The sequence below is a fragment of the Peromyscus eremicus genome, chromosome 17 (assembly GCF_949786415.1).
Source record: "Peromyscus eremicus chromosome 17, PerEre_H2_v1, whole genome shotgun sequence".
Classification (NCBI taxonomy): domain Eukaryota; kingdom Metazoa; phylum Chordata; class Mammalia; order Rodentia; family Cricetidae; genus Peromyscus; species Peromyscus eremicus.
The window spans coordinates 4,191,427-4,208,751 of record NC_081433.1 but is presented as its reverse complement, the minus strand read 5'-3'; positions in this window follow the sequence as shown (position 1 = coordinate 4,208,751).

The window sequence follows — 17,325 nt, the reverse complement described above, 5'->3', positions numbered from 1 at the left end:
GGCCAGGCCAGTGGCTGATGTCTGCCAGTGTGTCGTGTAGGAGGATTGTCTGCAGGAGAGGGCGGTCCATACTGTCTGCAGGATATGCAAATGATCTGTCTGCAACATCCCCCATCACCCAACCTCCCCTTGACTACAGCTTAGCACACAGTGGGGAAGAGGGTGTACCAGTTTGTGGAGGAAGGCAGGATTGTAAGAAGGTTACGAACACGTGATTTCATAATGACATGCTTCTCTCATGGGAGAGTTTGAATATCACCATTGAACAAAATGGTTTAAAGACACTTTCCCCCTTAAATTTATTTAGTCTCTGGATTTGTCAAATGTGATCTTTGCGTTAATCATGAAAACTGTCTCTGATTGCACAGGGATCAACTCAATTCTTAACCTGCCCACAAGCACCAGCTGCTCCTAGGAGGAGGCTGTGGAGACCAGCAGAGCTGAAAGGCAGGATTTGAGATCTTCCCACAGTGTTCTTATCTAGGGAAAGGGACTGGAATGATTTTCGTGGTGGAGAGATATAATAAGATGAATTCTATGGACCATTAACAAATAAATGAACTATACCATCTAAAAAATATGCTCCATCCTCTACACTTAAGGACTTCAATGAATCTGAATGAGTCCATTGCCTGTGTGTGTTTATTATCAAGACAGTGAGTGTTAGGTGTGCGTACATTTGTTATAATTTTGTGGAATATTCAAAGCCTCAGTATTTACAAAGTGTAGAGCTCAGTTGAAGGTTCAGAAGAGACATTTTGGGTCACCAGTAATTGTGGTCTAGTATGGCATGAAAGAAGATAAGACTCTTCTACTGACCCTGGAAGGTCTGAAAAATTAAGACAGACCCTTCCCAAGCTCTTCCTGGCCTTTTCTAGCCCTTCAAGATCATTACTCCTAGTACTAACACCTTAACATTTGCATAATTTTTACCAACTATTAAGTCTCTGATCCTCATAAGAAATGCTCACACATTGGGTACCAACTGCATACATTACAATTATGACAGATAGGGTGACTTGTCCCTTTGGTTTTCGTATTATTCTAAGGTCACCCATATATAACAAAAGACCTTGTCCAGCCATGTAAAAGAGAGCCTGTGTGCTCTGTAACCACCTAGAGTCCCACGGTACATTCTTTCGCTATGGTAATATCAGACAAATGTGGGACTGGAGCCTTCACACAATCAGATAATCTAAGTGATATGTTTTTAAAAGTAGCGCTTAATTTTATGTGGTGTTTTGAACAAGGAGTTCATTCAATCTTATTTATCACTTAATGTGAGTACTACGCATGTAAAGAAATAAAAATGTCAAATTTATTAATAAATATGGCTTGTTGGTAGGTCACATTTACTGAATTGAAACAAACAAATGCTATTTAATGTTTTATTTAAAGATACATTTATAAAATGAAGAGGCAGATCTGGTACTGTGAGTTTAAAATTAGTTAAATAAGGCACTAATGTTGAAATCTTGGGAGAATTAATCTAAGTTCCAGAAGTTAATGATCTGTCCATCGGCAAATGATCCCCGAAGGGCTCCAGAAAACTCAAATAGTTTAGATGTGTTTCCATGCTCCAGTACTTAGTTAAAATGGAGATGGGAAGAAAGATAGGTCCTTATGACTGTCAGGCTACGCTTTGGCATTGACATATTGAAGTGGAAACAGTTGAGATATTTTCTCTGATGTACTCAAGTCAATGGACATCTAGAGGTGGGTCACCTTTTGAGGTCAGGTTAAGTGGTGACCCCTGTCTCTATTTTCTCCCTTTTCTGACATTGTCTTTGATGTGCTCCTCATGTATGTTAGCCTCATTAAGTAGCTGCTGATCCTCAGGTCCTACACAACACGATACCTAGGGAAAATGGAGAGAAGTCTTCTGTTTCAGGATCACTAACATTGGTTCTGAGAATTGCTTGATGGGAGCATTTAGGTCCTATGACCATTCGTGGACCTGAGGATAGAGGCACCTTCTCCCAAAGTAATCCAAACATTAAATGAGTTCTGATAGGATGAAGAAAAACAGAACACATGAGTAACCAATGGACTGACCTTCTGGGGCTCCAGGACCCCTGTTATAGCTGGATTCAAAGAAAGTAGATTTCAGAATGTAGAAGAATAGACAAGAATCAAAACAAGAGAGGGTTTCTCATTTAATGCCCTCCTGTTCAGCTCTTCCAAAAGTTGCCCCTTTTCTGATACCATGTTTGATTTATGAAGGATAAGTCAACTGTGTTCCTATCATGTACTGGCAATGGTGACAAAGCAGTAAGACAGGGGTCACCTTTGTCTTTATAGAGTTTGGGACAGTAGTTCCATTGTTGAGAACATATTCTATTACATGTCAGTCACACTTCCAAATATCTTGAAGCAGAAAATGTTGATAGGCCCCTAGACAACTTTATAGTTCAACGATCCTTCCCTACTAAACAAGGACCTGTGTGGTTAGTTTTAATGGCCAATGTATTACAATCTAGAATTGCCCATGGACAGGTCTTCGTCGCATGGTTTGCTCATCATTTTCCTGTGGTCACTCAAGTTTTGACAAAGGTTGAGAAAGGAGGCCTGCTCACTCCTTCCCTTAGCCCAGTAGAGTACTCATAAGCTAGTTGGACACAGTTACAGGTAGGTGCAAGACACAGATGCTATGCAAGATGCCACTGTTTAGGTGAAAGACGCAGGTAGGATGAGTAATGTTTCCAATTTTACTGATTTCTGACCCAGAAAAGCCAGCGGTTCCAAATCAGAACTGAAAGAGGTGATAAGTCTGACTCTTCAGTGACAGAGATCCCCGGGGGTTCCAGACTTGAAGATGAGGAGGAGCTAGTTACGATGCACACAGAAAAAAATGCAACTGAAGAGTCCCCCTTTATAAGGTACACCACACAGGAAGGGAGAGCAGAAGCACTTGCACAGGAAAGCCCCAGTATGTGGAGAAGACCACACACCTAAACAGCAAAGACTCAGACTGCGGGGTGCTCCTTTCTTTGATGTGGATGATCCCTCAGGGTTGCCAGAGCTCAAGGGGAACAACTATTTTTGTACAGAGTGCCATCTTTTTTATAAGGAATCATCCCTACAGAGCCTGGCATCCAGGGGTCATCTGCAAGCAGAGGGCAGACGAGAAGGCATAACCAGCTTTTAAATAAGGTCCATTGCTCTGTACACTAGGCCAGGGATGTCTTGTGGCTTTCTCTCTCACTGTTTTTAAATTTATGTGTGTATGTGTGGGTAGGTGAGCTGAGCAGATGCCTGTGGAGGCCAGAAGGGGGCATCCTACCCCATACAGCTGGAGTTACAGGCAGTTGTGAGCCTCATAAAGTGGATGCTGGGAACCAAACCCAGGCCCTTTGCAACAGCAGTGTGAGCTCTTAGCCACTGGCCATATCTCCTGCCCGCTGCTACTTTCTTAATCCTGTATTGCTGCTCCTTATAGCCTTATATCTCTGGTTCTCAACATTGGTTTTCAGGATACAACTATGTCTGCTTCACCATAGCCTTGCCTTTCTCTCCCCCACCCTGAGCCCCTCCAACTTCTCTGTATGCTCTGCAAACTTCTGTCTTCCACTATTCAATACCAACTTTGCAATGAAGTGAGCTGGAATACTCCCCTCTCTCACTGGGATCATTTCTGAGTCCTAATGTCTGAGTAGGGTTTTATTCAGTGGCAGACCTAGACTGTGGAAAAGACCACAGACTTTCTGGTTCATCTCTCAAGTCTCTGAGGCCTTCAGGAAATGATGGTCAGGTTTCTGCTGATCTCCCTTACAGAGGTGGATTAGAAGGGCAGAAGCCAAGACTGCTGCAGAGAACTTGCCCCGACCTCCTCCGCTTTCGCTTTCCAGCAGAATGTGAACTCTCGGGAGGTCCCAAGTGGTCACTTTCTGGTCTTTGTCACGTGGAGCCACACACGTTCCGATTGTTCCACTTCGCTGTGAACATCCTTCAGGTATTGGCAGGTGGCTTCCAGCTGTCTCTTTGTGCTGTCACCTTTTAACCCTTCTTCCAGTGTGGTCCCCTCATCAACTGACCGTCACTGCGGCCTCTGTGCACTGGGGAGCTTTCACTGGGTCAGTGTAGCATGGTGCTCTGTGTGTGATGTCTTTAATGCAGAGGGACTGTGGACCACTCCCTGTTCCTGCTGGAAGCGCCTCTGTCCCGAAGAAGAAGGCAAGGTCATGCAAGCATGTCTGCTCCCACATGGTCCTAAGATAGCTCAGCACAGACTTGTCATTAGCTGTGGTAAAGATCACCTCACGAGCTAGGCCTGCAGCTTTGCATCTATGCTAATTAAGTTCCAGCGCTGGAGAATGCCAACCAGTTATGACCTTTAGACCTGCAGGCTTTCTTCTAGCTCTGTCTTCAGGCAAACGGATTAGACTTGGCGATGTAAAATGTTTTGTTTCATGTTGAATCCCAGTGTGTGGAGGCGAACAGAGTCCTACCCTGTAAAAACAGAAACATTGCGTTTTGCTTTAAATGCAAACTTACAGCGTCCAATTAAAAAATTACTTTTTGTGCTGTAGAGGGAGGGCCAGCAGTCCATACATTAGGCCACCCGGGGCAGCATGATGCCAGAGCAAGTCTCTGTCCTCTTTACACATGAGAGAGCCCCCCAACACACACAGTTCCGGGGATCAAAGAGAAATTCTCGGTGACTCTCTGAGGTCCCACGTAACCACCTCAGTGTTTTCTGCAAGAATTCACCTCAGATTAAGCTCAAAGCAGGAAAAAAGGAGTGAGGATTGCTGACACCACCTCTAAGGCTCTAGACAGCTGCTTTACACACCACTTTCTGTCACTACCCCCAAGCACATGATGTATGACGGGTGAGTATTTGAGATTCCTATAGCTAGTTGAAGATCACGTTCTGTGTGAGAGGAGACCGTGGTGGCTGTGAAGAGTTCAGCCATTACAAATGTTGTGGCGTACTGTTAAAAGACGAGCAGGGGACTTACCAGGAAGAGCTGGGCATGTATGTGCCCATACACGTTTATATACATGTAGATGTAACCGACTGTCTTATTAAATAAGAAACACAGAACCAATGCAAAGAAGAAAGCCAAGAGGTCAGAGCTAAGAGCCTTACCCGCCTGCTGCAGCTATCTTCTTCAGCCAAGAGACCTCTCTGAAAGAGACCTACTTCCTGTCTGTTTGTCTTTATATAGACTTTCTGTTCTGCCTTCTCATTGGTTGTAAACCCAACCACGTGACTGCCTCATCACTGCCTGTCTGTACAGACCTCCAAACACTCATTGGAGCGTGTCTCCAATGCTGGCTGTATCCTTGAACACACAGAGATCTACCTAGCTCTGCCTCCCAAGAGCTGGGGTTAAAGGCGTGTGCCACGAATGCCCAGCTCTGCTATGGCTTGCTGTTAGCTCTGACCCCCAGGCAACTTTATTTATTAACATACAAATAAAATCACATTTCAGTACAAATAAAAATATTACATCACGGATACTAAGAATGTTACTTTGGGTTGGAGACGGCTTGGCCCCGTGAGTTCCTGTGTTGGTGACTTGGTCATAAATGCAGCAATGCTGAGGTGGTAGGACCCTGCGTGGGTGGGGTCTTGGAGGTGGGGGAGGCTGGTTATTGAGAATTCTGTCCAAAGGGAATGATGCTCTTTTAGTACATGCTCTAGTTGTTTTTGTAAGAGCCAGTAGTTAAGAGAGAGCGAGCTGATGCCTCAGGCTTCTGACCCCTCAGCTCTCTGTGTTCCTGTTTCTCCTTCCCCATATGATCTCCTCTGCTTGGGTTCCCACTCTAAACACAACCACCACACTCTCACCAGACATTGAACAAATGGGCTGACCTAATTTGGGGTTTTCCACACCCAAAGCTATGATCTTTAAGTTGGTACAGAAGAGTAAATCAGGAGCTGCTTTGGGCACTAGTAGGTGACCACAGAGTGTTTCCTCAGTCACCACTCCACTTCAGCCTTTCCTCACCTACCTAGCCCCAGTTCTGTGAATACCCCAAATTAATACAAGCTTGAATTTAGAGTGTTTCCTGGCATTAAAAGAGCAGAGGTGACTGGATGTAGATAATCAAAGACAGAGATCAAGCCAGACTCGGGGGATATTCTGTGCTTATATGTATCTCATCCATGAGTCTGTTGGGCTGGGAAAATACTGTCTACCCATGGCAAAGAAGGCTTGTTTTCCAAGCTAGAGGACAACTCTCTGGAAATGGAGTCACACTGGCTAGAACCAGGTGCCGCAGTGCAGCTACAGAAACATTGTTTTAATGAACAGGATGGAGCCCTTGCTCAAATGCTGAAGGATTTCTGTAATCTTGTGTCTCGTAAGGCACTTAACTCTTTGTTAAAGTTAACTCTTTGTTAACTTCGACTTAGTAACACTTCCTCCATCCTATTCTTAAGATCAGGTAGTCAACATAACAATGTCAAGCCTTTGTTTACATTGTTTGCTGACTTGCAGGGGTAGATATTACCATCATGGCTGATTATGGATATAACACCAGGCAGCTGTAGGAGACACATGTATGCAAATATTCAATGTGTCCCAGGAGGGCCCAGGTGACCATAAACACAGAATGATGAATAAGAAACAAGGTTTAGATGATTGATCTTAATTTCTGTATTCATTGTTTTTTCTTGTTTCTGCAACAAAGTATCTGATAGAAGCCACTTAACGAAGGGAAGGTTTATTTTTGACTGCAGCTTGTTGGAGCATCCCCATCAAGGTGGGGAAGATGTGGTGACAAGAGCTTGCAGTGGCCAGTCACATTGCATCCCCAGGAAGCAGAAGAAGTGCTGGTGCTCTCTCTCTCTCTCTCTCTCTCTCTCTCTCTCTCTCTCTCTCTCTCTCTCTGTCTCTCTCTCTCTGTCTCTCTCTCTCTCTCTCTCTGTCTCTCTCTCTCTCTCTCTCTCTCTCTCTCTCTCCTTTAATCCATCTGGGAAGGGCTCATGGAACAGTGCTACCCACAGTCCTGAGACATTTTGTCTCCTCAACTCCCTCTAGATGCTTACTCACACATGCAGAGGTCTCTCTCCCAAGTGGTCCTGTCAACTGACCATCAGTATTAACAATTACAGCTTATACATAAATCTAAAATATATTTAAATATAAAATTACATAATTTATTTTAATAAATGTATTTATTTATGTGAATGTGTTGAGAGCATATGTGTATTGAGGTGCTTGCCACAGTACATGTGTGGAGGTCAGGAGATAACCTGTGGAAGTACATTCCCTCCTTCCCCCTGGGCACTGAACTCAGGTCAACGTGCACGGTGACATCTACCTTCACCTGCTGAGCCATCTTGCCAGCCCATAACTTACATTTTTAATCATGTCTATTGGGGACACTGTTTGGGAATGTGGTGGTTTGAATAGGTATGGCTCCTATAGACTTGTGTGTTTGAATGCTTGGCCTATAGGGAGTGGCAGCATTAGGAGGTGTGGCCTTGCTGGAGGAAGTGTGTCACTGTGGCGGTGGGCTTTGAGGTCTCAGAAGCTCAAGTCAGTTTACCCCCTGCTGCCTGTGGATCAAGATGTAGAACTCTCAGCTCCTTCTCCAGCACCATGTCTGCCTGCATGCTGCCATGTCCCACCATGTTGATAATGAACTAAACCTCTGAAACTCTTTTCTTTTGTAAGAGTAGCCATGGTCATGGCATCTCTTCTCAGCAATGGAAACCCTAAGACAGGAAAATTCCTCAGATTCTAACAGTGTGCTTTTCTGAGCCCCGTACAGACTACTGATTATAGGTGTTGATCAATAAGTGTAATTTGGCTGGAAAGAAAAAATGTACTGTCAAATACTGTTAGTTTTCATGGCCTCTATGGACATCAGGTCTTTGACTTTCTCATATTATTTCTATGTTCTGAAGCCCTGGCCAGTGGAAAAGACTCCATGTCTTTGTTGAGGGCAGTGAAGAAAAGTGGTTAAAGAGAAGCTTCCGTGAAAACAAAACTGAACAATCTCAGCTCCGTCATTTATTAGGTGTGTTGAAACACGGAAGTACTCCCAATGGTTTCAAATTATAAATTGTGATAGCATCAGATCGCGCTGTAAGCATTAAATGAGGCACTGCGTGAGATGTTTGTGCCTGCCTCAGCTGAGAACTTGATGAATGCTAAAATTTGTAAATTTTTGATGAATCTTCTCTACATGCTCGTAGATCCATTGAGTTTTCTGTGTATGAACCAGAAGGAAAGGGCTGCATGTCAACTTGGCTCTGCTTCCTCTACCGCGCCACCCTTCTACAGAAGAATCGGCAGTCTTCAAGACCTCTGCCCTTTTTCTTCTTTAAAATAAGGATTTTAGGTCTGTGAACAAAATGGCCAGATACTTCTCATGAACTACCTACAATTTCTTCCCATGAGGCAGAGCATAGGGAAAAGTGTTATGGATGTTTCTATGATTAAGAAAATGACGATACATTGAATACATTTTGAGTTCAATCTTACATTATTTCAATAATGTTGAAAAGAAATCATGATATAAATGTGACTTTCTGTATGTCAAATAATACTTATCACCCACCATGGTGAGTCAAGATAATGAGACCAAACATTTTTTGTGCTATAAGCCAATAAGCTAATAATGATTGTAATTACAGTATTAGCTTGGTTTACAATGTTTCTCTCAACTCTAGGTTCATTGACAGGATAAAATCAGGAATAATGGAGGTGCTGGGAGGTTGCCAACCGGAAACAGCAGGGCAGGTCCTGTTAGGTTGTGTAATACCTCTTTAGTGTTTTCTCTGTGTTAGCTCAGGTTAGTACACAGGAGGTCACCTCTCTGTAAGCAGCAATGAGCCTTGCCGTTGTATGAGTAACCATAGAAGTCACTACTCCCAACCGTTAATAATAAATTTTATGCTATGGTGCTGCATATTTTCATTGTGCCTTTTACATGTTTTTCTGAACCATGTCCATCCACCCCAGTCTCCATCTTGTAATGTGGAGAAGTCTCCATGACTTCTCATTCTAACATTCAAGAGCTGGTTTGAGTCTTAGACCAAACCAGATGCTTTCCAGTACACTATAGGGAAGCCCAGGTGAATCCAGATGTTGGTTCTGCTCCATCTATCTGTGCCACCTCGATAGCTTCATGTATTCTATCTCTGGCCCACAAAATAAGGATGGCAGTGACATCCTACGTGCAAGACCACTGTGAACTTGAAGTGGGAAGGACTAGTAGTTCCTATCGGTATAGTTGACCCTTGGTAGTTATTAGTTTGTTTGATCATCACCATGCCTTTGTGTGTTACTTGGCACAAGTGGAGCCCAATGGCCTTTCTAATCCTGTCACTCACATTTGCAGCCAGAGACACTTACAGGAGTAAAGACATAGATGTGGCGATCTGTCTGTCTGAGAAAGATCCCATGTGACTCGGAGGGAAAACCCCTCTGAATAATGCCCTTTAGCCAAGCTCAATGAAATCACAAACTCTGAGAAATGGGGGAAGGGTCTGTGCAGAAATGGGGGGTGGTCCTTGCAGAAGCTTTGAATCAGGAAGGAGCTGGATCTGTTCAAAACCATTCCAGTGCCCCCCACGCCTACAGAGGACTATTCATAAAGAAAGCATCGGGGGACTGAGGCAGAGCAAGGGCTGGAGACAAGCTGAGGTGCCTGTGTCTAAGCATGTGCAGGCCCACTGGAGAGAGAGCTGCTGTTGTAGGATGAAATAACCTAGATTATCACAGATGCCAGCGTGCCTCAGAAATGCTGAACAGCTGAGCAGAGAGGGACTAAGGAGGTCGCACTGGTCCTGGGACTCTTCAGGACCTTACTAGAGAGAGCAGGGTGAGAATCTGGGGGAATAGCCCTGGGACACAAAGGTATCTAAAACACACTCCGCTGTTGCCTGCAAGCAAGAACTATCGTCCGTCACACAGTGTCACTTTTGATTTATGGGCAGATTGATTTGGAAAGAGCCTGCTGGTTGTCTGACTAAGTGGCTGTGCTTCAGTGGCCCCAAACTGAAGCTGCCCCTGGGTAAATGGAAGTCAGAAAACTCAAGTTCTGAGGAAAAAAATGAATAAGGGGAGAAGGGGCAGGAAAAGAAAAACAAGAGACTTGTTTTGAAGGTTTTTATAAGTATAAACCAACTCAACTAATTTTAAAAGTTGAAGAAATTTAAGTTTGCAGTTCATGATGCCCTTTCAGAGAGTATTTCTGTTCATAAATATAAAGCTAAAAAGAAGTTTAAAAAAAATCAAGGTAGTCTATTGAGGTCACTAGAGATAATGAATGGAGCATAAAATTCCCTGTGTAGAGCTGCAATGAAGGGAAGATCTGATGACGTCATTCTTTCTTGCATGGCAGCTGGCCAGTGTGCTTCCAGCTGCAAACACAGGCTTGAGGACGCGGACTGGTATGAACCGGTGTGTCCTCTCTAACAAGCGCATGCCTGTGCTACTGATGCTAGGTCACACTATTCCTGACAGTGCCCTTCCTGGCACTCATGGCCCCCGGAATGTGAGCCATCCTTACAGGACACTTGTCACACAATGCCACTGTGGAGACTGGCTGACAAAGCACCGGATTCCACCTTCCTCCATCTCCCCGTTTCCCCTCTTCTCACCCTTCCATCCTACCCTCTCTCTATTATTCCTCTTTCTGCTATCACCATCAACCAGAGAGGCCCACCAGGCTGTGGGCGGCTGCGTGAGGAAGCCCTGTGACAAGTCAGTAGCTCACAGGAACTGAAGTTCTTTCTCTACCCAGCTCCTGCGAGGAACTGACCCCTGCCACAACCACATTATGTGACTAGTGTGGGGAGACCGTTATCTTATGCGAAGACAACAAGCCCTGTGTCTCACACCCTCATTAGTTTCCGATGCCCAGAGGGGCAGATGGCAGCTTCACTCCTCTCTGGACCCCTCCAGGAGCAACACGCCTTTCCTCGCCCAGCCAAGTTCTCCTCCATCTTAGGCTTTGCTCAGGGTTCTTAATGCATTGGAAGAGGACCTGAGGTGCCAGATGCCCTGCTACAGACCCCTATGTCTTCCTTTGCCTTTATTTACACGATCTGTTTATAGTTCTTTGATGCTGGTTTTGGAAAACATACAATAAAATAATTAGGCGATTCAAGGAGATCAAGTTGTAATATTCCAAGCACCATTCTTTGGGGGAGCATACGTAGTCACTTTTCTCTCAAAGTCCATATGTGAAACTCCCAAACAAACATGGATGAAAGTTTTCTTCTTGTGTCACCCTACAAGTGACCCAACTGTACTGTTACTCTGTCCACGAGCCTCTTAGCCTCAGTGACACTGCATGATAAATTTGTGTGTTCCTTTTCCTTCCAGCCGAAGGTCTCTTTACAGCCTCATTAAAGTTTCTCACTTTTTATTCCAGGTCAGGTCCCCTGGCAGCCATCTGCTAGAAGTAGTTTTAGGTAGAAACTGATGTCATTAGTTACCTTTGGTGAAGGCTTTAGTCCTGGAATTCACAGAAGCAAAATCTGTTAACTTGACTAAAGTCATTGCCCAAGTAGCAGGGAAGACTGGGTCTGATCCCAACCCTGATCACACATCCTACTCACTAATATACCTGGAATAAAAGGCCAGTGTCCCAATCCAACCTTCAGTGAATCTTCCCAGTTGTGCTCATTGGGAGGCATTGCGTCATCTTGAACATCTGCTCAACGAATGCTCACCAGCATGTAGGGTTAAGAAAAGGCAATTGGCATCAACTGACCTGGTGTCTTTGGAAAGAATCATGTTTACAGCACGATTGATTGCCTGTCTACATGAAAATGAAAGGTGCTATGAGTAATTAGCAAACATAACTTCGTTAGACTCTGAATGTCTTTGACTCCACAAAGCTGTTCTGTTCATTAACATCAAATTCCCCACTGTTTTATTATGCATTTGTGTTGGCCAGAGTTGAGAGGCCATTTGGAGTACGACTTTTTAGATAACACAGTTTTATTTTTTTCCTCTAGATTAGTTCTTTCATAAAAGAATAAGATTCTTTATAAGCCCTATCTAATATATACTTTCTTGGCATGACTCCCACATAAACTACCTACTACAAGCCTGTGACAGAATGAAATGACCTCTGTCCTTACAACCTCTCCATTATACCTTTGTACTTATGCCTTCTCTGTTATACCTTTGCTCTTAAAATAAAAACTGAAGAAAAAAGAGGTCATGAGTTTGAGGAGGAGTTGGAGAACACAGGAGGAATTTTATGGGGAGGAGGAATGGGTGGAAATGATGTAAATACATGACTCATATGAAATTCTCAAAAACAAACAAAACATTTAAATGGAAAACATTTCAAAGAAAAAATTGCTTTGATAACAACGTGAATAAAAAGTTTTTTGCCATCTTAACTGACAGTTTTAAATAGCACAGAAATATTATTCTCTCTGTATAGACAATAAATAAAAAGTCTTGGGCCAGGAAGTGTTCTAAAGTTTCTGCTCGCAACCTGTAGTGTTATATAAATAAGCATGCATTAGTGTGAAATAAATAGCCTTTCAGAACTAAGCAAATCCTTGTTCAATGCCTTTATTCACATTAATTAACATAAACTTCACTAGTTTAAAACCTGTCTACATGCTCTATATTGTGACAATGGGAGACTGTACTTTAAATTGTGTGCAGAATTCCCGGGAATACCAGGCTCTTTCATTCATTAAACTGGGCCAGCAAAGTCTTCAGAATGCTCTAGGGGTTGGTAACTTTCCACACCCGTGTTGAACAATTGGTAGTAGAGGACATGCTGCAGGGCTGGGACCACCGAGGACCTAGATTCTCACTCTACAGCAGTCTGAGATTGCACACGGGTAGGTACCTTACAGGATGGGAGGAAGCTCCAGAAAAAAAAAAAAGAAAGAGAGAGAGAGAGAGAGAGAGAGAGAGAGAGAGAGAGAGAGAGAGAGGAAAAGAAGACAAAAGAAAAGAAAAGAAAAAGTTAGAAGAGACAGAAATTTTATTAACCAAGAAGTTCTCTGGTTCACTCGTCCTTAGACCACAGGGAATTTTGAGTCTCTTGTGAATACATTACTTTCAGGAGCTGCCTGCAATTCCTGAGCAAGCCCTAATCTTTTGGATAACTTGGCCAGCGAGTGCTCCACGGAAATGATGGCTGGTGGCCTGAATGCGGAGCCCTGCTGTTCTTGCCTCAGACAGCGCCTGGGTATTATACAGTAAAAGCACTCAAGAAACATTTTCTTCCCATTTTCCCCGAACACTTGGGTCGTTTACCGGCTCTTCTGTTCTCTGGCAGTCCCGCCACCCCTTTGAAGAGCCGCATTTTACTTCTTCCTGCCTCTTCTCACTTTACCGTTTAGAGGGGGGCTGCCCTCTCCCACCCGCGGCGGCTGCAAAAGGTTGGCACGCGCAGCTGCCATCTCAAATTATGCATACAGGAAGCACGTGTGTCCCAGGGGTGTGTACGGCCCTCCTGTCAACGGATTCTCAAGATGCTTGATACCAGTGGTCCTCTGTTACCCTTTCCTCTCGAAGCCCGTCTCACGCACAGAGGAGAAGCTAGCAGTCCTTGCATGATGCGTCTCACATCTCACAAAATACAGCTCGGCATTTGTCTAGACGCGGGGGGGGGGGGGGGGGGGGGCGGGGGGGGGCGGGGGCGGGATCTGTTGTTTGTTTCTTGCTCCTGCCTCTGTGCATCCAAGGCCCCAAAGTCATTTCTTAATATCCGTGCCTCCCTTACTCTATCCTAATCTCATTCCATGATCATTGCCTTTTGTTTCCTACATTGAATTAATTAAATTCCCTCTCAGTCCAAATAACAGATATCCCCCAAGTACCCCAAGAGACCGGAAAGCTCCTTCACATGTGTGTGAGCCCAGTGCGTGTTTAACTCATGTATAATAGTCTTTTTCCTAGTCTTTGAGAGAGCGTTTTCACTTTTTTTCCTTATGTTAAACATCATTTTATCAAGAATTTCCCAAAGGTGCTTTCTATATTACAGTTGCCTCTGTGTGTGTGTGTGTGTGTGTGTGTGTGTGTGTGTGTGTGTGGTGTGTAAGGAGAGAGGGTACAGGGGCAGGGGGTGAACCAGGGGCCCAACACATAAGGAGCAAAAGCTCCACCCTCGAGTCACACTGCTGGCCCCTCAGGTTTGGGTTTAAGTAATGTGCTGCTGGTTTCCATGCAGACTAATCTCACATTGGGGTATTTCATCAAGATCGCGGATTATCCATAGTGAACAAGATAATGCACTAAACAGAATTTCTCTCATTCTGTTCCAGGAATTTTATATTAGTTGATGATACACACACACACACACACACACACACACACACACACACACACACATTTACTGGAGTTTTGCCTACATGTGTGACTGTGCAAAGTGTCAAGTGCTGGAACTGGAGTTAGACACAGGTGTGAGCTGCCATGTGGGTGCTAGGAATTGATATACTTTTTAAGATAAATAGAATTTACCTTTTTGTCCTTAAAATTTGTCTCTGTTGATATCAAATAAGAGAGGATAGCCATGTTTCTAATGACTCATACACTATTTTACCATCACGTGTCAACCAATAGCCGACGAATTAGTTAATTAACTGATTAATTGATCGTGCCATCTTGGGAATTGAACCCAGGGCATCTTGTATGCAGTGCAAGTGCTCTAACCACGAACTTCATCCTGAGTAATAAACATATTATTTTTTCTGTAGCATTTCCAGTTATTTCCTTTTTTCCCTCTTTTATGTTAATCCAAGCAGATAAAAAGGCCAAACTAATTAAAAATTAAATTAAGTGAGGAGATGCTATTCCCCTGGCTAGAAAATGTTCAGTTGTAACTCTGAGTAAATTATTGCAAATGAGAAATAAACCCTTTGCCCATGGCTGTAGAATACTGGAGTTTCTGAAGTTAGAGTTCTCTTCTGGAGACTCCTCAGTGCATGAAGGAATGTGTTTCTAAGGCTGTTTGGTACCATTTAATTAATGCCTCATTATACTGGGGACAAAGGTCATGGGAAGGAGAAATCCTCATTTTAATTTCTGCATCCAAACATGACTTCAAGTCATTTAGCATCTTGAATAGTGTTTAGTGCAGCAACTTTCTTTGCAAGCAGATATAAACTATATATTTTTAGTTAAGTAGTCATATATCCTTCTGTGTTATCAGCAGCAAAAGACTCTGGGGAAATCACCTGAAAAGGGAAATGCCTTTAGATTGAGTAGTCACAGTCTTCAGCTGGCCCCGTGAGGAGGGATTGGACTCTAACCAGAAGCTGGACAAGACATTGAGAGGCATAGCTTTTATTTGGAGTCAGTTCCATGTAACTTTCCACCCTGCTCTCAAAAAAAAAAAAAAAAAAAAAAAAAAGGATTTAATTATTTTGATCTTCAAATTGAATAGTTAAAAAACTGATCAAGGAGTAGAAATGCCTGCATTCCTCTATCTGCCTTGATATCACTTAATAATAAGAGACTCTTATGTGTAATAAAAACCACAGCCTAGGACATAGTTTTATGGTACTGACACAGTTAAAGCCGGAGGTCTATTGCACTGTAAGGAAGATTTGCAAGATGGTAGTTTATATCACTCTCTGTACATATAAGAACTATGTAAAAAGCTCCTAGCATGCCCCTGGTTCCAGACACCCTCTATACTGCCCTCTGCAGGAGGTCAGAGGCCAGGGTCATGCTGCGGGAAGATGGTATAAGCAGGGCGAGATGGCTAGAGGAGGAGGAGGAGGCGGTCCACCTGCCTTTGCTTTGTTGAGTTTAAATTCCAGGCCAGGCTTGCTCATCCAGGAAGATCTGTGTATCTAGATGGGCAGGCAGGGCAGGCCTCAAGGGACAGATGAAAGCAAATACAGATGTGGGATGGAGGGTGCTGTCCACGCAGGAGGGACATACCTCCAGATGGCAGAGGTGATTTCAAATGTGCCCCACATCAAAGAAATAAATCTCCTATTTGAAAACTGGTGAGAGGGATTAGTTTTGGAGAAGTTATTTTCTAGAAAGACTTCTTCCTGCAGGAGTGATTGGCAGGTAGCACCTCACCACCACCTATTGGATATGTTTGGCTTCAAAATAAAGACACAAAGGAAAAAAGAAAAAAAAAAAAAAAAACAGCATGTACATACCAGCACAGACTGTATCAGTTTATAAAACAACATTCTTAGAACTTACTTTACAGAAAGAACATATTTTATACAAAACCATTATTAAAATGAAACGCTGTGGAAACCACAGTTACTCATGGTCTAAACCGTGTCTCAATGTAGACAAAATGACAATGGATGGGCACTAGAACTTCTTTTATATTTATTTTATACAATGTAATGAAATAAAACTTTAATCTGTATTTTTTTTTTTTTTTACTGTCAACTAAAATCACAGTGAAAAGGAATCTTGAAGATGTTGGTGTTTTGTATTTTGCCCCTGCTCCACATGAAAACCCTGTTTTTCTTTACATAACCCATTTAGGTGAAAATATAGTTATTTTTTATTTAACAAATGCTTTCTAAAAGCATGCTAAACTTTAGAAATAGAGTCTTCAAGTTTCAAAGCTATAGCAAGGAGAAAACTGAGTATGCATTGGCATGACCAATGCAGGTTTTTTATTTTGGTACCTCAAAATTAATTAGCCTACTCTGGCTGTTATAGAGTATACTTCATAAATTAAAAATGGTGTTAAATTGAAAAGCGGCAATGTTTCGCATAAAAAACATTAACTGCTGTTTGTTAGGTAGGACACTATATCTTATTAAATAAGGAATGGGAAAAACATTCCTGTGTCTGCTACTTGCTGTTTGCAAATTAAAACCAGATGTAACTCCTAGTATATATTGAAAGTAAACAAAACTAGTAGGCAAATTTTGAAGATGCCCTGATTTTTTATTAGCTTCTGGAGGAGAGCTGACAGGCATCATCTGTGATCAATACATTGGTTCTTCTATGGAATTGGGATTTGTCAGACTAAAGGAGGATGGGGGGAAAAAAGCCTCAATGGTGAAAACCAGACCATGCAACTTCAAAAGCCATGGCTCTGGCTGCCATGGACAATCCTTGTTAGAGGAATAAAGACATTGCAGCAATTTGAATGAGATTGTCCCCTACAGGCTCTGAGAGCTGAGCACCTGGTCCCCACTAGGTGGCACTGTTTGGGGAATTTGGAGGCTGCAGTCTTTACAGAGGAAGGAGTACTGAGTTTGAAAAAAGGAAAATGCCTCACTTACTTCCAGCTTGCCCACTCCATTTCATGCCTGTGGTAAAGTCTGTGAACTCTCAGCATCCTGTCCTGTGGCCATGCCTGGTGCTTGCTACCATGCTCTCCCACCATAAGTCTTATCCCTCTGGAACAGTAAGGCCAAATTAACTATTCCTTCCATAAGTTGCCTTG